General features: G+C 43.6%; 1 protein-coding gene and 1 pseudogene across 6 annotated transcripts in view; one reads left to right on the plus strand and one right to left on the minus strand.

The window, feature by feature from the left end:
* Fam193a (family with sequence similarity 193 member A) overlaps positions 1-25309 on the plus strand; it is a 138211-nt gene that overhangs the window by 15079 nt on the left and 97823 nt on the right. The window contains exon 1 of one of the 6 annotated variants that reach the window (XM_013073070.3): positions 2029-2924. The exons of 4 other annotated variants lie outside the window; for them this stretch is intronic. The gene's annotated coding sequence lies outside the window, so the exon portion shown is untranslated. Of the gene's footprint in view, positions 1-2028; positions 2925-4300; positions 4325-25309 lie in introns of those variants that run through there. One more of the 6 variants, XM_087187224.1, reaches the window with a different exon arrangement.
* On the minus strand, positions 20597-22337 carry LOC101703233 (E3 ubiquitin-protein ligase Mdm2 pseudogene; annotated as a pseudogene).

Here is a 25309-nt window from a genome sequence, read left to right on the forward strand (position 1 = left end):
ACTGACCTTCTTCTTCTTCTCCTTTTTTTTTTTTTGGTACCAGGGATCGAACCTTGCTCTTGCAAGGCAGGTGCCAGTGCCACTGAGCTAAATCCCCGGCCCTGTATCGATTTTCTTAAATTCTTTTTCCTCATAATTTTTGGTGATAGAAAATAATTTTCAATATTGTTAAATAAAGCAAGTTTGCAAAATTTTGTTACCACATTTATGTTTCTATATTTTGTGTTTATGTGCCAAGTATGTGTTCTGCCACTGAGCTACACCCTACCCCTACTGTGTGTGTCTTTTACTGTCCATAAATGACGTTCACCAACAGCACCTCCAGTGTCACTGGGAGATCCCAGTGACCTCATGGATGTTCTTGCTCATCCACACACTGACGTTCTGTTCATACATGGCCTGTGGTGTGTGAGTACACATCCTGTTAGCCAGGCCCTTGAGAGTACAGCCTCCCAGGCGCCTCCATCACTGGGCCAGGTGGACCCACCCCCCTCTCCTTTCATCTCGGGTCTGTGTTTTCTATCATTAGGAGGCCCCCTTTGCTCTCTACAAATGTATTTTCTCCCATTCCCTCCCAACCTTCTAGCTTTGCCTGTAAGAATTACGCTGTCCTTCAAGGTCTGGCCTGAGGCTGCCTTTTCAACCACAGCAGTGACGTCTTGTGACACTGAACTCAGAGAGAGAGAGGGAGACTGAGAGAGACTGAGAGAGACAGAGAGAGAAGAGATTGAACACAGGGCTTCTGCACTGGAGTGCATCCCCAGCTCTTTTTTGTTTGTTCTTTGAGACAGGTTATCATTGTGTAGTGCAGGCTGGCCTCAAACTCATGATGATCCTTCTGCCTCACCCTCCTGAGTGCTGGGATTACAGGCATGTGCCACCACACCCGGCCCCAGCCCTTTTAACTTTTTATTTTGAGACAGAGTCTGGCTAAGTTGCCCAAACTGGGTTTATCCTCCTGCCTCAGCCTCCCAGAGTGCTGGAATTACAGGCATGTGCTCCTTTGCCTGGCTGACCTTTAACACTTCGGTTTTGCCTCATATTTCTTTTGTTTTACCTTCATATTTATTGTCTTTTTTTTTTGGTGTTTTTTTTTTTGGTACTGGGGATCGAACTTGGGTCCTTGCACTTGTGCAGCAGGCAGGGAAACCATTGAGCTAAATCCCCAGCCCATATTTATTGTCTTCTAGGAAATTGAAAGTTTATCAAGTGCAGGACATTTCAAAAGCATAGAATCTTATTCAGAGCCAGTATTTGTTGAATGAATCAAATGAGATTCAGAATTAGGGGTTTTTAAAAAGTTGTGTAAATATTTTAGTGTCATACTTGGATATGGAAGTTTTCTACCATGTGAATGAATGAATGAATGAATGAAATATTTAACGATTATTTTGATCTTGTTTATTCTTGATTTAGAAGTGAAGCAGACTGAGATATCCTATTTATTTATTTATTTATTTATTTTTTCCGGTACTGGGGATTGAACTCAGGACCTTGTACTTGCCAGGCAGGCACAGCACCACTGAGCTACATCCCTGGCCCAAGATAGCCTCTTTAAATGACATTTTCCCCAACTAACATCTGTTAACTAGCATAGTCATTAACATCCTTTTAAAATGATATTTTCATTTATTTATTTATTTATTTATTTATTTATTTATTTATTTATTTATTTATTTATTTTTTGAGGGATGGTCTCACTGTGCAGCCCAGGCTGACCTCAGACTCACAGTGATCCTCCTGCCTGAGCCTCTTGAGTGCTGGGATTACATGTGTGTGCAATTGTGTTTATTTGAGACAGGGCCTGGCTATGTAGTTTAGGCTGGTTTTGAACTCAAGATAACCTAGGCTAGTCTTGAACTCACTATGTATCCTAGGCTGACCTTGAACTTGTGACAGTCTTCCTGCCTTAGCCTCCCAATGCTGGAATTACAGATATGTGCCACCTTACCTGGCCTTGTAAATTTTATATATATATATATATATATATATATATATATTTTTTTTTTTTTTTTTTTTTTTTTTGTTTGTTTTTTTTTTTTTTTGTACCGAGGATTGAACTCAGGACCTTGTGATGCAGGCGGCGGCACCACTGAGCTAAGTCCCCAGCCCAGTAAATGATATTTTTAAATAATAGATATACACACCATATTATATAATGTCTGTTGTATAATAATGTATAATGAACATGATGTATGTAAAAAAGTATGTAAAAAAGTAAAAAAGCAGATAACTATTAATTTTTCTTGTTGCTCTTTGTTTTTGAGACAAGTTCTCACTGTGTAGTTCAGGATGGCCCTGAACTCTCTATGCAGCTCAGGCTGGGCTCAAACTCGTGGTGATCCTCTTGCCTCAGCCTTCTGAGATCTGAAATTACAAGCATTCACCATCACACCTGACTAGATAACCATTAATTTATATAATCTTTTTTAGAATCTTACCAACACTTATGAAACTGTTTTTCTTTACCCCCTCCATTTTTATTAATGGATATTGCTTACATAGATTAACAAGTTTCACTGGGACAGATCTATATTTATATTTACGTAACATACTATAACCACCCCCCCCACCCCCATTTCACATTTTTGGGGGGTTTCAGTGATAATGTATTTTGATCATATTTATCCTTTGTACCTGCCCTTATCCCCTCTCCTATTTCTTTTCCTCTTGTCCAATAAAAGTCTCCCTTCTACTTCATCAGTTTTAGATTCCACACATTAGGGAGACTATATGTAGTATTTGTCTTTCAGATTGCGACTTATTTCACTCAACGTGAAGATCTCCAGATCCATCCATGTTTCTGCAAATGACAAAATACTCCATTGTGTATGTGTACCACATTTTCTTCATCCATTCATCTGATGGGCAGCGAGGCTGTCTGCACACTATGGCTGTTGTTTATTGGGCCACACTAAACACAGGTATGGGTGTCCTGACAGTGTGCTTCAGTGTGCTCTTGTTTCAGGTGTATACCGAGGGGTGGTATAGCTGGATCAAATAGTAGCTCTATTTTTAGTTTTTTGAGTGACCTCTGTACTGATTTCTATAGTGGCTGTCCTAATGTACATTCATACTAATATAGAAGGATTCCTTTTCCCCTGTGTCAACAGCATTTACTGTTTTTGTATTCTTACTTATTTATTCATTAGGAACCAGGCATCGAACTCAGGACCTTGCACTTGCAAGGCAGACTTGGTGCCACTGAGCTAAATCCCCAGGCCCCTGTTTTGTGGTGTTTTTTTTTTTTTTTTGTACCAGGGATGGAACCTCGGATCCTTGCGCTTTCCAGGCAGGCGGCAGAACCACTGAGCTAAATCCCCGGCCCTGGGCCCCCCCCCCCACAGTTTTTGTATTCTTGATGATAGCCATTCTGACTGGGAGGAGATGGAGTCTCAGGGTATGTAGTTAGTCTTTCTTTCTTAAAGGAATTAAAATGTTTTGTGTTGGGTCGGGGATTTAGCTCAGTGGTTCCACCGCCTGCCTTGCAAGCTAAGGACCTGAGTTTGATCCCCGGTACCAAACAAACAAACAAACAAAAAATGTTTTGTTTTGATTTTCTGGTTTTATTTTTGCTTTTTGGTACCCGGGATTAAACTCAGGACTTTGTGCTTGCCAGGCAGGAGTGGTGCCACTGAGCTACATCCTTGGGCCTTGCTTGTTTGTTTGTTTGTTTTTTGTTTTGGTACCAAGGATCAAACTCAGGACCTTGTTCCTGTGAGACAGGCGGTGGCACCACTGAGCTAAATCCCTAGCCCGATCTAGTTTTGTTTTGAGACGGGGTCTTTGTAGTTCAGGCTGGCCTTGAAACAGCAGCAATCTTTCTGCCTCAGCTTCCCGAGTGCTGGTATTTTCTGCTTGTGAGTTTAGAGGCCAACTAATTTAATCCTTATTTTCAAGCATGCTGAACTGAAAGATCTAGTGAAACATTCTAGGCCATTGGTCTCCACAGTGGAGTGTGGGAGTTGCCAAGTATAGTGACCAGAATGTAAGTAGAAAAAACAAGGGCAGTGTTGTGGCTTGTGTCTAGATGTCCCCTCCGCCAAAGCCTCATGCAGTCTTTTTTGAATGTAGCTAAATCTGAAATGTGTGATGCTAGGATTAAGGGCATGTGATTACTGACACACTACACATGAGTGGTTGGTTTGGCACTGCCCTAATCCCTGATAGCCTGAATAAGAAGATAAAAGGAACAGAAAGACACTGTTAAGGTCCCTTGTTGCCTTTGCTACCTTGTGTGTGCCATGTTGTTTCTCCTCAGGGATGCCTGTTTGCTATCCCTGCCTTGGAGCAAGCCAATTACAGACTGAAACCTCTGCAAACTGTAAGCCAAATAAATCTTTCCCCTCAATCTTTGGGTGTCGAGTATTTTGTCCCAGCAACAAGAGAAAAGTAGCTAATACAGAATTTGGTACCAGGAGAGAGGGGTTGTTGCTGTGACATTACCTGGCCAGGTGGCTCAAGAGCCTTTGAAACTGGCTTGTGGGGAAGGGAAGAGTTAGGAAAAAGTCAGAGATGCTGAAGAAGTAGAGCTCGAACACCTTAGACTGTTCTGTATGGGAGATTCTGGTCAGAGCACAAAAGATCAGAAAGCTGGTAAAAACCAGGCTGGGGAAGAAAGACTGCATTGGCTGCTGGACTCCAGACAATGTGTTTTATGGCTTGACAGAAAGTTTGTGTGCATTTTATGTCCAGAGACTTTGCCTGAGATGGAGATTAAGGACAGCAGACTAACAAATCTTGCAGAAGAAATTTCAAATGTTGAGGCCATGGCATGGCTGCTTTTGGGGCTTTTAGTCAGATCTACGTTGAGAATCAAGAGCAAAGAGCCGCCCCCCCCGCCCCCCCGCAAAAAAAAGAGCAAAGAGCCCAGCAGAATGATTTAAAACATTTTGAGTTTGTTCAGAAAGGAAGCTCCAATAAAGTTGCGGCCTGCAAAGATAGAACAGTGGAGAACTTGGTTGCTGAAAAGATTAACATTAAAAAGCTAAGTACTAAGCGCAAGGACCCAAGTTCAATCCCCAGCACCAAAAAAATAAATAAATAAAATAAGTAAATAAAGCTAAGTACTTTGGAAATGGACAATAGAAAAGATGGCCTGAGGGTACCAAAAGAAGCAGCAGGACTCCACCCTTTGCAGCCTCAAAATTGCAAAAGTGACAGACTTTTCTCAGAGACCACCCCCCCCCCCCAGCATCATGTTCCAGAATGTAGGGAGGTTGTTCCTTTCTTTCAGGAATCACGTGTATATACAGTAATGAATGTGCTGGCTGACAGGCCAGGGATGGACCCTTGGGATTCTAACATTCATGCCCTGTTTAGTGTACCTCAAAGGGCTGGATCCTCTTTTGTGTTGTAGTCTTATTGCAGTGCTTACATCTAAACTAAAGTACCCTAAATAAATTTGGAAAGCGGGACTTTAAATTACTATTACATGCATAGCAATTTTTACTACATGAATTAATCATCTTCTTAATACAAAAACAAACATTAAGAAATGTTATCTTTTATCTGTTACCAATTCTAGTTTCCAAAGAGTTATTTGGGCAGGGCTTTTTCCCTGTTGGGAGGCTGAGGCAGGAAGATCACATGTTCAAGCTCAGCCTGGGCAATTTATGGAGTCCCTGTTTCAGAATTTAAGAAGGATATGGGATGTGGTTCAGTGGTAGAGCGCCCCTGGGTTCAATCCTAAGTATTGGAGTGGGGGTTTACTGAGTAGCTCCTATTCCCAGTTACTAATATGTATTAACATTAGCTGATATACTCATCAGGTGCTTAGTAGGAGTCAGTAAATGGTAATTGTTATTGTGTGCCATTCATAATTTTTGGATGTTTTTGGTGTTAAGACATTTAGTCTTCAGCTTCATGGAGTAAAACACTCTAAGTGCTTGGGAATGTTGTTTACCTTAAGATAATTACCCATTTAATTTTCTAGGCCTGGAAATTTCTTCAGTCATTGGTGTAGGTTTAATGTTTCTTCCTGAATCAGTTTTTATTTCCATTTTTGTTATTTTGAGACAGGGCCTTGCTGTGTAGTCAAGGCTGGCTTTGAACTCACTATGTATCTCAGACTGGCTTCTAATTTGCAACGATCCTCCCTCTTCAGCCCCCCCTAAGTGCTGGGATTATAGTTGTGTGCTACCATGCCCAGCTCTTGAATCAGTTTTGAAAATCATTTACTTAAGTTTTGTAAACAAAAATCTTCACTCATAGAACCTGGCATGTGATCCAGCAATCACACTATTGGCTATAGACCCAAAGAAAAAGAAATCTGTATGTTGAAGATACAGCTGCACCTCTATGTGTGTCACAGTATTATTTGCAGTAGTCAGGTGGTAGAATCTTTCTAAATCTCCATCAGCTGATGACTGGAGGGAGCAGTGTGATACCCAGATGCAGTGGAATGCCAGCCAGCCATAAAATGATGGAATCCCAGCCAGGCGTATTGGTGCACACCTGTAATCCCCACCACTCAGGCAGCAGGATCATCAAGAGTTTGAGGCCAGCCTGGGCTGTAGAGTGCGACCCTGTCTCAAAAAACAAAATAAAACAAAAAACACCCAAACAAGATAGAACAAAACAACAAACCAGATGTAATCCTGTCATATACTGGAAGTCATTATGCTGAGTGCAGTAAGTCAGGCACAGAGACAAGCACTGAGAGTCTCACTCAAACATGGAATCTAATCTAGTTGACCCCAAGAATATTGAAAGTAGAATGGTGTTAACAGAGGCTGGGGTGGAGAGGGATGGAGAGGCTGGTGGGTGGCTGCTGAATCATGGTTAGAAAGTAGGGGCCTGCTGCCCGCACGGTAACTGTAGGTAGTGATGTATGCAATGTTTCAAGAAAGCTAGGAGGAAGAGTTTTTGTTCAGTGTTTGCAGCAGGGCTGGCCCTGGATTGAACCCAGGGTTTTGTGCATGCTGGGCAGACCCTCCACCACTGAGCTGTACCCTTCCCCTTACTGGAGAGTTTAATGGTTATGGGGACAGGTTCATTTGTATGTTAAAGGCTATGTTTTAATTAAGATTTTATCTTCTGCTAACTAATTTTTCTTACTTATATTTTTTCTGACTTAGCATTGTTATGCATGCATTTATTTTCTTTGGATTTGCCTGCTTTATTTTGTCCTTAAATTTTTGCTATATCAATGGTAATATAGCAGTCATTTGGCTAATGATCACTGTTCTGGAGTCTAGACTCTTATTGAGCCCTTAGAGCATCTCACTTGGTTCTGTGGCAGTCTTTTGAGTAGGGTTTCGTTAAAAAACCTCTATTTACAAATAAGGAAGCAGGGTTAGGGGGTTAATTATTGCTCAGGGGAAAACAGTGAGTAGCTCTCCACCACTGTGTACTGCTTGTCTAGTAAATACACAGAAATCAAACTCACTTATTTGGGAATATGTATAGTAGGTTTAAAAATAAGATTGTTGGTGACTGAATTTTTGGTTTGGGGAGGGACATATGGTTCTGAGGTAGTGTTTGGTTATTTTTTCTTCATTCTGTTTATTGACATGCAGATGATTCAGATGGCTGTAAAAATCTATCAGCATTATTATTACTATTCTTGGAAAATGTGTCAACATTTTGGAAGGAAGCTTAGTTTAGCAATATGCAATTTATAAGGACATAAATTTTGGGATTGAACTGTCCATGTTGTGTTGACATGGTCTCTTTACTCTCAACCATCACCATCTCCATTCAGTTTTTTTATTTTTGTTTTTTGAGCATGGTAGGATTTCCCCCAGAGTGACTTCCGGACATCTAGTCCCTCATGATTCTGCCTCCCTTGGGTTGCTGTGTCACTCCAGCCCTTCCCTTGGGCACATGATAGCTTTGTCGTTTTCACCTGTTGGTTCAGAGGCATGAGGAGTTCAGGCTCAACTTCTGGTGTACTGAGCTTGTTGTCACCTCTTGGATACTAAGACTTCTGTCAGATGTTTAAGTTGAGGGACTGGGAAGGAAAATTTTACTGAGTTGGTCACTAAGTGTAATGGTGAGTGATATGCTACTCTTAAACTCTTCTTGATCTGTCTAGCTAGAGAAGACAAGTGTTGGTCATTTCTGCAGAATATACTGCATGCTGTTGCCAGCTCTGACCCCAAAGGTCTTCCATTTGGTGCTTGGGTCTCTATCAGGCCTTTTTACCATTTTCTAGAGCCAGTTGATTCTGGGTGATGGGGATGTGACAGAATGAGTGAATTTCATGATCATGATCCCATCATCTCACCTTGATTATGAAACAGACTCTTTGGTCTGTTGTGTGATAACATCTATTCAATGAGTCTGTAGATAGTGACCTGTATTTGAGGAACAAATTCTGTATATTCCGGTTCAATTAGGTGAGAAACCCACACAGTCATTTTACCCCTCCCCCAGCCCAAACCTAAATAAATAAATAAACGAGGTCCTGCTCTGCTGCCCCAGGCTGGTCTTGAACTCTTGATCCTCCTACTTCAGGGTTCAGCATAGCTTGGATTAAAGGTATGCGCTCAGCTATTATATGAAAGAAATTTTACTGTTATTATTGAAACAGAGTCTTGGTGTATAGCTCAGGCTGACCTTGAATTCACTGTGTAGCTCAGACTAGCCTCAAACTTACAGCCCTCCTCCTGCTTTACTCTTGAGTGCTAGGATTTTAGGTGTGTGTCACCATGCCAGTATTTATTTTTTAAATTTATTTTTACTAGTACATGTTTATAGTACATAATGATTATATATTCGTTGTGAAGAGTTGGTACATGTAGGTAACTTACCTTCTTTTTAAAAAAATTTTTATTGAGTGTATTGGTGCATTTAGGTATATCTTATAATCACATTCATCATTGAGAATTTGTACCTGTACATGATATATCTTGATTCTTATTTTTTCCCATTCTCCTACCCTCCCTTCAACCCCTCTACCCTACCTTAATTCTTTTTAAGTCCTGTTCCCCACTCCCTCCCCTTTCTTCCATCTCTTGGTCCTCTTCCCATTTGCAAAAGTTCTATTTCCCTGTTTCCTATTATCTTTTATTTTGCTCTTTAATATACTTACCCTTTGGGTTTCTCATATAAGAAAGACCATTTAATATTTAAACTTGTTTGTTTGCAATATTTCATTTACCATTATGGTCTCACAGTGCATCCATTTTTCCACAAATGACTCAAATTTTATCCTTTATGTCAAAGTAGTACTGCATTCTGTCTTAACATCACACTTTTATCCATATGTCTGTTGATGGACATACAGGCTGCATCCAAGATTTAGCTGTTATGAATTGTGCTGCTATACCGTGGTTGTGCATGGATCACTGTAATATGATGCCTTTAACTCTTTTGGGAAGATACCCAGAAGGAGAAGAGCTGGGTCAAATGGAATTTCTAGTTTTAGTTTTTGGAGAAATCTCTATACAAATTTCTATAGTAGTTGTATGAGTGTACTTTCCCACTGACAATGTAGAAAGGTATCTATCCCCCCCAACCACTGTAATTTGTTACTTGATTTCTTAATGAAGGCTACTCTTTCTGGAGTGAGATGGAATCTCAGGATTGGTTTAAGTTGCCTTTTTTTTGTTACTGGGGATCGAACTCTGGACCTTGTGCTTGTGAGGCAGGCGTCGGAACCACTGAGCTAAACCCCCGGCCCGAAGTTGCATTTTTTTTTAATGGGCAGCAATGGTGAGCATTTTTTATATATTCACTAGCCATTTGTATTTCTCCCGAGAAACGTTTTTGGTTCCAAGTTCAATCCCCGGTATCCCCCCCCCAATTTTTTTTTATTTTATTAAAAGGATTTGTATTTTATCAAAATATTTACAGACTAACTAAAGTGGAAAGAGAATGCTGAAGGACACTTTAGGCCTGAGGGATAGTGTCCAAGAAAGGCCTCATTTGGCAGAGTGTCTCTGCAAGGCTGGAGTGCAGGTTGTGGGGAGGACATGGGTGCAGGTTACTGGCTTCCCAGATTGCCTGGGCCAGAGCTGGGGCATAGGTGGCAAGCAGCAGGATCGGGCTGGGCACAGGTGAGCTGAGCCTGGGTTAGGCATGCAACAGTGATCAGACCATCCCTGGAGATGAGGTCAGGACTCGTGATGTCTTTTGGGGAGGGCCATGGGAAAAGAGCCTTTAGCAGAAGCATCCAACTTTTTGACTTGCCTGGGCCTCATTGAATGAGGAGGAATAGTCTGGGGTACCAATATATCAAAAGTTTATTATTGTTATTATTTTACATTACTGAGGATAGAACCCATGGCCTTTGCACTGAGCTACATCCCCAACCCTAAGTCAGTAAGTCACTAAGTTGCCCAGACTGGGCTCAAACTTGTGATCCTCCTGCCTTAGCCTCCCACAGTGCTGAGATTACAAGCATGTGTCACCATGCCCAGCACCTTTATTTTTAAATATTTATTCTTTATTTGGGTACTGGGATTTATTTACTTTTATACTTGCTGTTATAACATTAAAAAGAAAGAGGGCAAGCAGCCTGCAGGCTACAAGCTGGACACACCAGGGATTTGATAAAAAAAGCTTGATCGGCTGGGTACCTGCTGAGCTGGTGGTGCTGGCACTGCAGGCCCCACCATGGGATTGCACTTCTGTGCATGGGTTGGGCCCAGACGGCTCCAGGCCGCTGAGTGGAATGAAAGCTGGGTAGCAGGCTGGCTAGACTGCCAGTGACGCAGGTCCCTGGTGGATGGAGGTGTGGATGGCGTTGAAGAGAGTGCAGGCAGGAGCAGGTAGCCAAGTTGGGTATAGGTTCCTGCCCCGGGTGGTTCCCAGCTGCTTCCTCAGTCCAGAGCTAGAGAAAGCTCACATTGCCAAGTGGTGAAGAAGCTGTGCCCTGCAGACTCCGGGCATTGGAGAACCTGTGGTCAGCGCAGAGCAATGATGAGAGGACTGGGAAGGGACACCCTTTCTTCCTACACAGTCCTTCAAGCTGTCTACAGATGTGGCTGAATTGACTGTTTCCTGGTGGCGAGTTAGAGACTGTCTCCAACTTTCCCATAGTGTGAAAGCAGTATACATCCAGTAGAAAAGTTTCTCCAGAATTTGAATTTGGGCTCTGTTCCTCGTCCAGTGACAGATAGCCCAGTCCTTTCTGGAGATGTGGGCAGTGGCAGTGAGCCAGAGTGCCCAGTCAGCCCTGCGGCCATGAAGGGAGACCTCAGCACTCCACACACACGGCTCTGATGTGCAGCTCAGGTGTTTGTAGGTCAGGTGTATTAAATGCATTTTTTTTCTTCCTTTTTTGTGCATTTTTGATTTACTATATTTTTGACTTATGGTAGACTTGCTGGGATGTGACCCCATCATAAGTTGAGGACTATTTATGGGGACCAGGTTTTTTTTTTGTTTTGTTTTGAGATAGGTCTAGCTTTGTATCCCAGGCTGGCCCTGAACTCACTATTGTAGCCCAGGCTGGCCTTGACTTTGAGGCAATCATCCTGGCTCAGCCTCCTGGGCTGGGATTATAGGTGTGTGTGCCAGCTTCATCTTCACTGAGTGAGCAGAGAGTGAGTGTGGAGAAGAGGCTGTATCTGGGTAGCAGTGCACATATGAGCAGGAAGGGTGCCAGGTAGCGTTGCCTCTTGGCTCCAGACTTGTCTTTCGTGGCCTTGCTGGTGACTCTTGAGCTGGACTTTGCAGACATCTCTCTTTCGGCAGTTGGTCTGGTAAGTTTGGTCAGTGAGGGTGCTTGGGACATTGCAGGAGGAGGCGCTGGCCCTGGTTCTGGTGTGCCTTCCTCTGTTTTTGAGACCGGTGCGCAGCTAGCATGCAGAGCATCCAGTGGTGCTCAGGGCAGTGACTTTCATTGACATCCCTGTGCCAGCTTCCTGGAAAATTGTGTTGGCACCTTAGCTCGCCTCCCAGCAAGCTCAGTGGGATTTCCACAGGCAGCATCCCCTGACTTCTACTGGGTGGTAGGTGGCTTTCTGATGCATTTCACTGGCACCCCAGAGGGCAGTTTCTTATTGCCAGCTTCCTCTGTGGAGCCTCAGAGAACTTCCCGTCCAGTGCCTCCAGCCATCCTTCTCCAGGGATGCTGAGTTTCAGCTTTGGCAGGGCATGGAGTGAGGGAGCTCATTCGCATTTGTTTCATAATTGTTAGTTGATACTTTGTAAAATGCTAAACTGGTCCTGCTCATTCTGTTCATTTCTATTTCTTCACTGGATCCTCATGCAGAAGGTGGATCTGTATCAAGAATAATCGTGTTGGGCTGGGGATTTAGCTCAGTGGTTCTGCCACCTGCCTCGCAAGCGCAAGGACCCGAGTTCGATCCCTGGTACCCCCCCCAAAAAACCAACCAAGAATAATCGTGTCTTCTAGAGAGGACCAATCACTGTCAGTTCCATGATGAAAGGGCTCAATGTTATTAGCCTGCTACCCAGTAGCTCATTTGCCCTAGGAATTGTATAGGTTGGGCCTCAGCAGTGATGGTAGCCAGATCATCCTTGGTGAGGATTCATTCATTCCTCCATTCTTTTTTTGTGTGTGTGTGGTACCGGGGATCGAACTAAGGATCTTTCGCTTGCGAGGCAGGTGGGGTGCCACTGAGCTACATCCCTGGCCCTCATTCCTCCATTCTTGCTTCTATGTCTCTCTGTTCACAAGCCTGTGGAGTGAACATTGGGAAAACCGATCAACAGGTATTCAGGCCACCACACTGCAGGGAGTGCTGTTGCTGAACACCTGTGTGGGACATAGGTGTCCCCGCCCTCTGTGCCCATCCTCACATCCCTGTCTAGATCTCTTTGCTGCCAATTATCCCTTTGGGTTCTTTTCACATTCCTGATCACTCAGCCAAACATTAGCTATTGTTGGTGAGTAGGCATGGATCTGTACTTCTCTGGCCAGTTTTTCTTCACAGTAAAGGGTACAACCAGCTGAGGATGATAGCACATACCTGTAATCCCATCTCCTTGGGAGGATGAGGCAGGAGAATAGCATGTTAGAGGCAGCTTTGGGGAAACTAGTGAGAGCCTGTCTCAAGAGAAAGAGAGGGGAGCAGAGGGACAGAGAAAGGCAGGCTGGGATGTAGCTTAGCATTCTCTGGTTTCAGTCCCTAGTAGTAGCAAAAGAAAAAGGTACAACCAAATGTACTTCTTCAGCTTTTGCTCACTGGTTGTATTTTTCCTCCCCATGGGCCTTCAGAGCCATCTCCAGATCTCCAGGCGCAGTGTCATGTTTCTGTTACCTGCTGCAGGCTGGTGCCAGCATAGCATTTAGAACCCTCAGTATACGGTCTCAAAATTACTCCCTTCCTTACTGTCCTGGGAACTTGCCCCCAGGCCGTGGGTATAGTTATGGCAGTGGCTGTGAATGCAGCAGCGTGATAGTACAATATGCATGTGATTTCAGCATCTGAATGCACAGGTTTATTCTGGCCGAAGCTCAAGTAGCAAGGTCACTTGGTCTCCCATGGTCAGGTGTCCTGACTTTTCTTCTCTGTTGCCATCACCATGGAAGCCATCAAGGGTGGTGGATGGTAAGCCTAAAAGGACTGCAGTGCCTCCTGCTTGTCCTCTTAGTGGAGTGCCCAGCTCCCTGAGCAGCATTATGGAAAGCAGTAATGGAAAAAAGGGGGTGTGACAAAGTCTCTGGTGTCAAGAAGTTCACAGTGAATTCTCAGGGGAGAGACAAGTACACCTTGAAGAAAGCTCCATGGTAAGTGTTGCTGGAGCAGAGAGAGTACCAGAAACAGCGAAGACCTGGAGAGTGGGAATAGAGTGAACCGTGTTTTAAGGAGAAAATGAAGCCTGGAGTCTGAGAGATGAGGGCTGTTTTCCAGGTGCCTGTCAGGCTGGAAGCCTTCCCTGACCCTTCCTCGCAGGAATGTGGGAGAGAGGCAGCTACTTGTAGCAGAGAGCACAGGCCCCAGATTCAGATTCTGACACTGATAGCGTGTGAAGCTCCTTCATAGGTCAGTTCCATAACTCATAACTTTATTTATTTATTTGTTTTTTTCCCCAGTACTGGGGATTGAACTTGGGTCCTTACACTTTCGATGCAGGCGGCAGAACCACTGAGCTAAATCCCTGGCCCCTCATAACTTTAAAATGAGGGAGATTGTGCTGATCTTTCAAGTCATCCTTGGGGTGGCGAGAGAAAGTGCACACAGGGTGTTTTCAGCACAGTACCTAGTATGAACTGTAGCCTTTCCTCAGTGAGAGGAGAGGCAACGTGTGCTTTTTTTTTTTTTTTGGTACCAGGGATTGAACTCAGGTCCTTACGCTTGCGTAGCAGGTAGCAAAATCGCTGAGCTAAATCCCCAGCCCTGCATTTTTATTTTTTTATTTTTTATTTTTTTTTTTGGTATCGGGGCTTAAACTCGGGACCTAGCGCTTGGACAGCAGGTGGAGAAACCACTGAGCTAAATCCCTGGCCCAACATTTGCATAGTTTTACATTAATCAATCTCTTTCCATTAGGTCCCTTCAGCAGATCTGGCCCACAGCTGGTGAGCATGGCTTCAGTAGGTGGTGCTTGACCCTTGGATCCCTGGGGTCCCTTGGTCACATTACTAGGTGTATCTACTAGGAATTCTCCCACCATGTTCTCTTTGTGCTGTGGTTTGAGGGATTTCTGTTGACCTATCATCCAGTCCACTGATTTTTTAGTTTCCATCTTTGGTGAAATTACCAATCTGATCTTGGGTGTTGTAGTCTTTAACGTAACTAAAGTTATTTTAAATTTCCTGTCATACAGTTCCAACAGCTACATTATATCTAAGTCTCATTTGCTACTGCTGTTTCTTGGGATGCGGATTTTTTGCGTGCCTTTGTGTATGCTCTGTGAAGAATTTTCAAGCCACACAATGTTGTGTGTGACAGTACAGCTGGAAGTAAAGCATTTGTATGGCTGGAGATAGGGATTTCTCCCTTTCTCTTGGGCAGTTTCTGCTGCGGTCTGCCCTGCTCAGGTTCAGAGGTGGCCTAGGCTTGGGATGTGTCCTGGTCGCTGTCTTCTTGGCACTGCAGGCTTCAGTTCCTATGGAGCCGGCTTGCATCCAGGTTGAGGGCAGTTTTCCAGAGCACTGTATGTAATTCTGAGTTTGAAGTCTTCTCTGCCTGTTGTACTTCACAATGTGCTCTGTACACTCATGTCCAGTCCTGTTCTCTCAGCAGTGTAGCTGTTGGTTGGTATTTGAAGCGTTTTGACTTGGAAGTGTGTGGTGGTGCTAGAGTGCTGCCTCTTGAGTAAGGCTCCTGTCTAGGTGTGTCTGGTGATCCTGGACCTCGGGGTGCACCCTTCCTGGCTCTCCCACCTCTTCCTCATGGTGGTGGGCTCAGTGTAACCCTGCCCCTTCCTCAGGAGCTCCCTCCACTGTGCCTTTCTCCTGTGGCAGTGAGTGCTGCTTGGAGCCCTCTCTGCACAGATGAAGGCCTCTGTTCCTAAGTGGAGATGGAGAGGAAGGGTTGAGGTGAGTTACTGCCCCTCCCCAGCTTGGCACCATTGTCAGTGCTGCTCGGGCTCTGGCAGATCTTTTTCGTGACACCTATGAGTTTCGTGGAGAAAGGGCCTGCAGAGGTGCAGACTGCGCCAGCTTGTGCCTGCTCAGGAGTTGTTCTGCCAGCCTGCTCTCAGCCTTTCCCAATTTGTCGTCTGTTATTGCCGAATTCCTGTTAGCCAGTTTCCTATTGCACCTGCCCCAGGTGAACTCCTGTGCTCATTCCCTGCAGGCACTCACATTTGGGTGGCTTTCACTCTTTAGCCTCAGCCTTCCAGGTGGTAGAGGAACAGGCATGGAGTTGAAGTTAGTCTGGCTGCTTCTCGTTGCAGGAGTGGGAGCATGCACCTTCCCACTCTCCATTTTAGGGCAGAAGCTACAAGCAACCATGTCTTGAAGGTTAGAAATTAAGTTGGAGGCAATCCTGTTTGTCCATTTTCTCCTTTATGGTTTGAGCTTTTGGATTCTCAAGAAATTTTTGTGTACTTTGAGATTGGGAAGATGTTCTCCTTTGCTTTCTTTTAGAATTTTAGCTTTTATGAATAAGCTAATGATCCATTTCCATTTAATTTGTGTATACGATGTGAGACAAGATTGGAGGTGTCCTTCTGCCTGTATCTGTATGGCTATCCAATTGTGTATTATGTATCGAGAAGTCCCCCTTCCCAGTTGAATAGTTAGCTTCCTGTCACTGTGGCAGCATACCTAAGAAAATCAACTCAGAAGGAGGAATGGTTTATTTTGGCTTATGTTTTCAGAGGGTTCAGTTCATTTCAGTAGGCCCCATTGTTTGGGGACCTATAGTTGGACTGTGTGGTGGAAGAAATTGCTCATCTCATCATGGCCAGGAAACGGAGAAAAGAGTTGATGGTGGTTTAAAATTTCCTTGAGAGCATACTGCTCTCATCTCTTCCCTCTAGGCTCTAGCTCCCAAAGACTCCACCACTGCCCAGGAGCACCAGAGGCTGTGGACCAGGCCTTCAGCATATGGCTTTGGGAAACATGTAACATCCAAAGCAAAATAGTGGTCTTGGGAAGGGTGGCTCATGGCTGTAATCCTAGGATATAAGGGGCCGAGTCACAAGTGTGTGCCCAGCCTGGGCAGTTTAGCAACTTAGTGAGATCCTGTTTCAAAATCAGAAATAAAGGGTTGAGGATATGGCTCAGTGCAAAGGCTCTGGGTTCAATCCCCAGTACTGCAAAGATATTTTTTTAAAAGCCAGATGTGGCGGTAGATGCCTCTAATCCTAGCACTCTGGGAGGCTGAGGCAGAGTTCCAGCCTGGGTAACTTAGTGACTTAGTGAGACCCTGTCTCAAAATAAATAAAAGAAAACTGGGAATGTAGCTTAGTGCAGAGACCTTGAGTTCAATCTCCTGTACTGGCAAAAAAAAAAAAAAAGTGTCCCTTTGTCAAAAATTTCTCTTTTAAAAAATACTCTTACTGTTACTGTTACATACAATAAAAGAGCATAAAACAAATAAATAGCTTTGCAGATTATTTTAATTGGCCCTTGGCATTAGCACTGGTCAGTTAAAGAAATAGAACATTACCAAGACTCAGAGCTGCTAAAGGCTACTTCCTGATTATAGTTGCCTTGCTTTCACTTTATAGGCAGCCAGTAAACATATTTTCCTAAACACTGTAATTTTGCCTTTTCTTGAACTTCATATAAATGGAACCAATATTATAAAACAGTCTTTGGTATATGATTTCTTTTATTCAACAATCTTTTTACAGTTTATTTTGAATTTAGCCACAGTTTGTCCATTTTAAGGCTGAATAGTTTTGCACTGTGTAGCTCACAATTTATCCATTTCTTTCTTGATAGAAAATTAGGTTATTTCCAGTTTGGGGCTAATGTGAATAATCTTGTATATGTTGTTGTTGTTGTTTTTGGTACTGGGGATCGAATTCGGGTCCTTGTGCTTGCAAAGCAGGCAGTGGAACCACTGAGCTAAATCCCCGCCCCCTTGTGTATGTATTTCGATGTACACAGACTTAATATGAAGAACTATATCAAATGTAGAAGGATTACTAGGTCCAAGTATACATGTATTTTTACAGTCTTAATATAATAGTCTTTGCCCAAAGTGGTTATACCTTTTTCACTCCCATCAGCAGTGCATGAGAGCTCCCATTGTTCCATATTTTTACAAGAATACAACTTTGGGGCCAGGGATTTAGCTCAGTGGTTCCTCCGCCTGCCTCACAAGGGCAAGGACCCGAGTTCAATCCCTAGTACTAAAAAAAAAAAAAGAATACACCTTTGTCACAACTTCACATTCCAGCCTCCTGGGAAGTTTTCCTCTGATCATACGTGAATTACTCTTGTATGTCTTTGTGATCATTTGCACTTCCTTTTTAGGGGCAGGGTTGAGACAGGGTCTTGCTGGAAAGATAGTCCAGGCTGGCCTTGAACTCATTATATAGCCCTCAGAATCACAGTCCTCTGTCTCAGCCTCCTGAGTGCTGGGATTATAGGTGTGCACCACTGTGCCTGGCAGGGTATCTTTTTTTGTGAAGAATCTATTCAAATTTTTTGCCTATTTCTTTCAGTTAGATTGTGTCTTTTTTTTCTCTCATTTTTCTCACTTAATGTTGAATAGAAAAAAGGACTTAGTTAAATTTATTGATCTTTTCCTTTATGCTTTAATGTTTGTGTGTGTGCGCGCACACACACATGCACACGTCTGAGAGAGGGGGAGAGAGAGAGAGAGAGAGAGGCAGTCTTGCTAGTAGTGTAGGCTCACCTGCAGCTCAAAATCCTCCTGTCTCAATCTCCCAAATGAGATTTTTGGCATGTGCTACCACCACACCCAACTTGCTTTAGTGTTTTTAATGTCCTACTTTAACATGTTTTCCTACACATGAAGGTCATGAAGATTTTATCTGACTTTACACTTAGGTTTATAATTCTGAAATTGATTTTTCTTTGTTTATATGGTGTGAGGTAGGGGGTTCCAATTTCATTGTTTTACTCCTTTGGATACCTAGTTGTATCATTAATTAAAAAGACCATTCTTTTCACAGTACTGTGGAATGCCATCTCTATTATAAATTTAGTGTCCATGGGCCAGGGATTTACTCAGTGGTTCTGGCGCCTGCCTTGCAAGCTCAAGGTCCCGAGTTTGATCCCTGGTACCAAAAAAAAAAAAAAAAAAAAAAAAGCTAAAGTAATTCAGAGAGTATAGTAATGGCCCAAGGATAGGTAGACAAAGGAACAATATCGAAACAAAGTATATTTGGACACTACATTTTTTTTCCCTGCACCCTTCTAACCCGTATTTCTCCCTTGGAGCTCACCAGCCACATACTGAAACCTCTGAACTCTGAGCTGAAGTGAATGTCTCTCCCCTAACTTGTGTTGTCTCAGCAGTGGGAGAGTGACCACACTGACAGCTCACCTGTGGTGCCGCAGCCCGGGGGTTCACAGCCCAGTCGGCTGAGTCCTTAGATCCTACCAGTAGCTGCACCCTTGCTGGGAAAAGTGCCTTCAGCCCAGTCACTGCTTCAAGCAGGCAGGGACCTCAGCAACTCCCCCGAGGCCGAGAGCCAGCCTGCCTGGTTCTGCATCCTTGCTCTGAGACTTGCTAGCTTGAGTAAGTTTCTTGAACTCCATACTTGCACTTCCTCTTCAAAGAGAGAAGGGTGATAATTGACTGGCCACATGAGGTCTTTGTGCTGATTAGAAGCTATGCACATATTTAGAAGCTAACCTTTTAACAGGTGTTTTTTAACAGGTGTTTTGTCTAAGTTTGCAATTTTTTTTTAAAAGAAAATTGTTTATGCTTGACAGAAGTTCTAAATTTCTGTGTTACAAAACATCAGTCCTTTCTAGCTCTGGGTTTAAAACAATTAAGCATAATATATGGATGTTATTGGGTATAGTCAACTTCTGATTTTGTAAGTGTCCTTTTTGTTTTTTGTTTTTGGTACTGGGGATCGAACTCGGGTCCTTGCACTAGCGAGGCAGGCAGCGGAACCACTGAGCTAAATCCCCAGCTCTCAAAGTATTCTTTTTTCCCATTTGTAAACTCATTCCTTGTGGTTTCCTTTCCTTCTACTACCCAGCTTTGGATATTTATTCTTTGATAGCACTCATAGAAGATGAGAAAAGAAATAGTGACTTCTAGTCCAGGTCTGCCCAATAAAAATATAATCCAAACCAAGAGGTAATGTTAAACTTTTCTAGTAACCATATTATAGAAGTAAAATAATATTGCAGAAGTATCCATATTATAAACAATAGCAATTTTACTAGTGTCTCCTACTTAATTCAAGCAGCCACAGTATTAAATACAATGTGGAATCAATATAAAAATTATTAGTGATATGTTTTACATTCTTAATTTCATACTCAGGCCTTTGAAATATGGTGTGTATTTTATGTTCAGGACACACACCAATTTGGGCTTGCTGCATTTCAGGTGCTCTGTAGCCACATGTGACCAGAAGCCATCAAATTGGACTTGCAGCTCTAGTCTTGTGTTTGGGATGAGCTTAAACCTAACATTTCTTTTTTACTTTGCCCTTCTTGTGTTATCCCATTAATCTTTTTTTTTTTTTGAGACAGGGTTTTGCCATATGGTTCAGGCTAAACTCTTTAACTCATTATGTAGCCCAGGCTGGCCTCAAACTCATGGCGATCCTCCTGCCTCAGCCTCCTGAGTGTTGGGATGACAGGCATGTGCCACATGCCTGGCATAATTATGCCATTAACCTTTTTTTTTTTAAACATTCAATAAATCATTTATTTGTAAATAAATAATATATATGCTAAACCTAAAAATTTAGACAATCAAGACTACATTAGTAATCCATAAGCATATAAAATGAGGCCCATTTTGCAGAGCTGAATGTTGAATAGCATTACCTATGTTATCATTTATAATCTCAATTATTACCAATTCTGGTTATTTTCACTAAAGATTCTTATTAATTATAATAAGTGGCACATTTTTACCTACATAACAGCACCAAATGTAAGAACTTCTGAAAGGGGAGAGAAACTAAGGATTGGTGTTTTGGAGTATCTACATTTTAAATATTAACTCTTTCACATACTTTTCTTCCTCTTTACACAAAGGATACTAAATAAGTTACATTTAAATGTACTACTTATGGCCGAGGATTTAGCTCAGTGGTTTCGCTGCCTGCTGTGCAAGCGCAAGAACCCGAGTTTGATCCCTGGTTCTTTTAAAAAAAAAAAAATGTACTACTTATATTTCTTGCTTTGATATATACTCATAAAATCTGTGTTGTCTAAATTTTTAGGCTTATATAGTTAGAAATTTAAAATATATACTTTTATGGATATGACAGCTAATTGAAATAAGTTGGCACAATCATTTGAATTGGTTGTCTGCATACTGGGCAGGGCTTATTTCTTTTCTTTAGCTTCTTTGCACATGTGAAACATGACATAAGATGTCCTGTTTTGTCATGAACAATGCAACCATTTTTAGGTCGACCTTGGCAAATCACACAAGGTTCAATGGCATTAAGGGGAAAACTAGATTCCACACTTTCTTCTTTCTTTTTTGTTTCTTCCTTCTCCAGCTCTGTAACATCTTCCTGGCTGCTATTAATAATGCTACTGGAAGTTGATTGCTGAGAATAGTCCTCACTTTCTTGTGACTGGAAGGCTTGTGTGACTGTCATTATCTTCATCAATACATGACTCTCTGGAATCATTTGGTGCAGGATTTTTACCATCAGGCACATCCAAGCCCTCTTCTGCCTGTGTTGAGTTTTTGAATTTGGCTTTCGCAGGGAGTTCCCCCTTATCTTTCCCTTTATCTTCAGGAAGCCAATTCTCAGGAAGGGCCCAACATCTGTTGCAATGCGATGGAAGGGGAGGATTCATTTCATTGCATGAAGTACACTTCCATTAGTCAGCTAAGGAAATTTCAGGATCTTCTTCAAATGAATCTGTATCACTTTCCCCTGCCTGATAAACAGTAACTCGAGATACCTCATCATCTTCATCTGAGAGGTCTTGTCCTTCTTCACTAAGACTATAATCTTCTGAGTCAAGAGATTCAACTTCAAATTCTACACTGAATTGATCTGAAACCGAATCCTGATCCAACCAATCACCTGAATGTTCACTTACACCATCATCCAGATCCAGATTTGATGGAGTCTCTGTCGATTCACTGCTGTTACTTTCACAACATAGCTCCCTTATTACACACAAAGCCAGGCTTTCATCAAAAGAAAGAGAAATACTATCTGACTTGTGGCGTTTTCTTTGTCATTCACCAGACAATTCATCTGAATTTTCTTCTGTCTCACTAATTGCTCTTCTTCTAGATGAGGTAGATGGCCTAGAAACCAAATCTGAAGATGAAGGTTTTTCTTCTTGTAGCTCTTGCCCAGGGTCCTTTTGTTCATTCTCATCTTCAAGGTGACACCTGCTCTCACTCACAGATGTGCCGGAGTCTGATGGTTCCTGCTGATTGACTACTGTCATGTTTCTGTAGATCATTGTATATATTTTCCTGTGCTCTTTTACAGAGAAGCTTGGTACTCCAAACAAATCTCCTAGAAGATCATTTGAACAATATACAATATGTTGTTGCTTCTCATCATATAATCATTTAGTCATAATATACTGGCCAAGATAAAATATGATCTCTTTCATAGTGTAAGTTTCTTTTTGTGCACCAACGGACTTTAACAACTTCAAAAGCAATGGCTTTGGTCTAACCAGTGTCTCTTGTTCTGAAGCGGGAATCTGTGAGGTGCTTACAGCACCAGCAGTAGACACAGATATGTTGGTATTGCACATTGGCCTGGATCAATACAGAAAACTTGCTGTATGCTGGTGATCACAGGAGTCTATCTCCAATTGCCAGTGAACACAGCTCAGATGCAGAACTGACCTTCGCTTCCGAGCCATACCTGCTCCTCACTGCGCGGCATTTTTGGCACCCAGAGTCGGGTCAGGGGTCCCCCAGGACACCCCAGTTCCCCTCACCCGGCAAACGGAAGCCCGACGACCTGGGCCTGGGCGACTATTCTTGGGGGGCCCAGGCCACTAGGGTGCTCAGACGCACTCAGGGTGGCGAGGAAGGAGGCTCCTGGGGGCGGGAGCGGCCAGACCTCCGCCGGGGAGGGGGCGGGGGTCGAGGCTACCAGCACATTAGGCTTCTCGCTCTAATCTTCCAGTCAGAGAGGGCCACAAAGGCCCGTAAGCAACAGAGATCCTCGATGCGTGCCCCGTATCGCTCCAGCCTTTTTTTTTTGTACCAGAGATCTAACTCAGGACCTTACGCTTGCGAGGCAGGCGCAGGCACCACTGAGCCAAACCCCTGGCCCGTCATTAAACTTTTTAGTATTTATGTATAGTAGAGATTATTCTTTTAGCAGCTTTATACATAACCATATACATCCCCTACTTAATGCCAGAAAAATGTTTAAAGAGAACAGTCTTTTAAAATTAAAGTACAAGATTATAGTTATAAAATACCAAACATGAAACATAGTATATTTCCAGAAATTCTGGTAGTATAAATACCCTTTCATTATAAATGGAAGAATGTCTTTGCCTTAGCTCCAGGTTTTACTAACGTTGAACAAGGCTAAAGCGTCTGCTGATGGTGTTGCTGTGTTTGAGCTGGTTCACTGTCCCTTACCTGAGGCCTGCACCAAGCTGTGTCTGCCTGTAGTTAGTTGCCAGATGGTTGAGGCAGATGGACACTGCTCGTTGTCAGCCCAGAGACTTGTCCTTAGTGCTGTGGTCCCCACAGGACTGTGTGGAAGGAGAGGGAGGCAGGCATTGACCTTGGGGTCTGTGATAGACAGGAATGCCCAGCATCTGGTCAGCCATGGCTCGCTGGTGGGGATCCCTCAGTCTCCCTGCTCTTTGGGGGCTGGGCAGGGCCGGTACTGGGACCCCGAGCCACTAGGTCATGCTCATCTCTGCCAGGAAGGCACTGAGCCGAAGCGCACCCTCATGCCATTGACCGCCCACCCTTGGCCTGTCAGAAGGCCTGCTCTGAGGAAAACATGTGTACTGAGTTAAACACAGACCCCTGAATAAAATGATTCTACTTTCCCCGAGACTTTGTCTGATATTTCGTGTTAACATTTTGTTTGTAGCCCCCACACCGCTGGTGGGATTTTGGTGTCTATTCAGCCAGATATCGTCCTTTCTTTGAACAGCTAGCCATGAGCATGTTCACCCTGTAGAGCCATTGGGAGGGGTCTCACCAGCTGCACAGATGGGTCGAGGGTCCAGGTGAGGTGAGAGGACTTGCCCTGGGTCACCCTTCTAGTCTGGAGTCAGAACTTGCACCTTGGCTGTCCAACTTCAGAGGCCACTTTGTAAGCAGGAGACCACAGCTTTAAATCCAGTCTTTGGACTGTCCGTCTCCTGCTGTACCAGTGGAAATTGAACCCAGGGTCATCACACTCAGCTATATCCCCAGCCCCCTTTTGAGGGTTTCAGCAAATCACTAAATTGTTCAGGCTGGACTCAAACTTGCCATTCTCCTGCCTCAGCCTCCCAGAGTGGTGAGGTTGTAGGTGATTTTGTTGAGGACTCTTGGCCTCAATTCACAGAAATTAACTTGTGCTAGCTTAGACAGAAGGTTATGCACTTTTTGTTTTTTGGTACCAGGGATCGAACCTGGGACCTTGTGTTTTCAAGGCAGGTGGCAGAACCACTGAGCTAAATCCCCGGCCCTAACAGAGCAGAAGGTGATTTTGCTATTGATAATCTTGCAGACCCTACTGGCAAGGATACAGCTGGAGGTGGAAGTGATTTGAAACAGTTTTGTTGGTCATCTTTTCCTATACCTCTTTTGTTTCTGTCTTGCTAAAGCCGGGCCACCCTACTTCTGAGTCTGCATCACCCACAGAGCCATCCAGGACTTGGGCCTACCTAAAGCATTTTATTCTGCCCTCTTTGAAAGTTGCCAGGGAGGGAAGAGAAACATCTACAAAGTAAGATCTGCTTCAAGACTGAGGCCCTGGCTTTAAACAGAGGTGAGAGAGGAGGCTGGGAACTGACTCTGACGTTGGAAGTTCTGGTCCAGAGAAACACGCAGCAGCTGTGGACCAGGGCTCTGCAAAGGCCAGGTGGGCAGTGAAGGAAGTCTACCTCATAGGAGTGAGCCCCACCCCTTCCCTGGTGGTGCTGCTGGGGGTGGAGTGCAGCTGGAGGGAGAGGTCAAGGTGGTGCGGTGGATCTCCTCTAGAGTCCTTGTGGGAGTGCCTGCATTTCTCAGTAGTTGTTTTCATATGGATTCCCTTAGACACAACCTTTTGCCTTTTGTATTTTTTTGTTACCAGGGATCGAACTCAGGACCTTCTGCTTGCAAGACAGGCGCCAGAACCGCTGAGCTAGATCCCTGGCCAACCTTTTGTATTTTGAATTAATTGGATTAAATAAAAATGCTACTAGAATTCATCTATGGATTTTGTTTTTTGGGGAGTTGCTTAATGGACTATTTAGAGAGGTTGCAGGTTCATAGCAAAACTGAGCAGAAAGTAGAGTACGTGTCGACAGGTAGCCTGTGACTTCCCACTCACCATTGCCCTCGGCTCCTGGCTGGTGGGAGGGCTTCATTACAGTGGCTGAGTCTATGCTGACACAGAGTTATCCTGAGGCCATAGTTTCTGGGAGGACCCACGTGTGTTGGAGAGCTGTGGGTTTAGCCAGGTGTGTGATGGCGGGTGTCTAGCATAACAGTGCTATACAGAGTGGTAGCACTGCCCCAGGTCCTCTCTGTGCTGCCTACCTCCCTCCTACGTCTCCCACACTCACTCTCCTTTAACTGTCTGTCTCTGTGGGCAGCCATTCCAGAATGTCAGACAGTGGTCATAGAGGATGGGGCCACAGAGGAAAGACTGACTTCTTCCACCTAGT

Source organism: Heterocephalus glaber, unplaced genomic scaffold (genome assembly GCF_053883595.1).
Source record: "Heterocephalus glaber isolate CG9 unplaced genomic scaffold, H.glaber_assembly_v1.0 deba00001509, whole genome shotgun sequence".
Classification (NCBI taxonomy): Eukaryota; Metazoa; Chordata; class Mammalia; order Rodentia; family Bathyergidae; genus Heterocephalus; species Heterocephalus glaber.